Genomic DNA, 479 nt, shown 5'->3' on the forward strand with positions numbered 1-479 from the left:
ATGAGTGCTCATCCTCACTGAAGCCTCATAAAGTAAGTATACATAAAATCAGGAAATATGAAGTGGTCAGGAGAAACCATGGAGAGATCTGTGGGCCTAATCATGGACATGAGCTTCGGTTTCAGTGCATCATATATGACAGCTATAGAGTGGATGTGAGCAAATGAGGCCATTACCACACCAGGAAATGGCATACATTCTTGAGTACAAGGGGAAGACTGGGGTAAAGAAAAAGCATGAAAAGATTGATAAGAGGGCAACATGAATAAAATGGTTAGGTTAGAGCTTAAGCATGTGCGGTAGACCACTAAAATGGGTATAAGTGCAAATATGGGTACAAGAATGATCAATTAACGGCAAATATGACAATACTACTACCAATCACCGTTGATAAATAAGACCAAAGAATCTACGCTTAAAATGCTACCATAATACAGCATACCTTACGAATAATAGGTTAGTACAAGAAAACAAAGAAC

Source organism: Panulirus ornatus, chromosome 30, assembly GCF_036320965.1.
Source record: "Panulirus ornatus isolate Po-2019 chromosome 30, ASM3632096v1, whole genome shotgun sequence".
In the NCBI taxonomy this organism is placed as follows: Eukaryota; Metazoa; Arthropoda; class Malacostraca; order Decapoda; family Palinuridae; genus Panulirus; species Panulirus ornatus.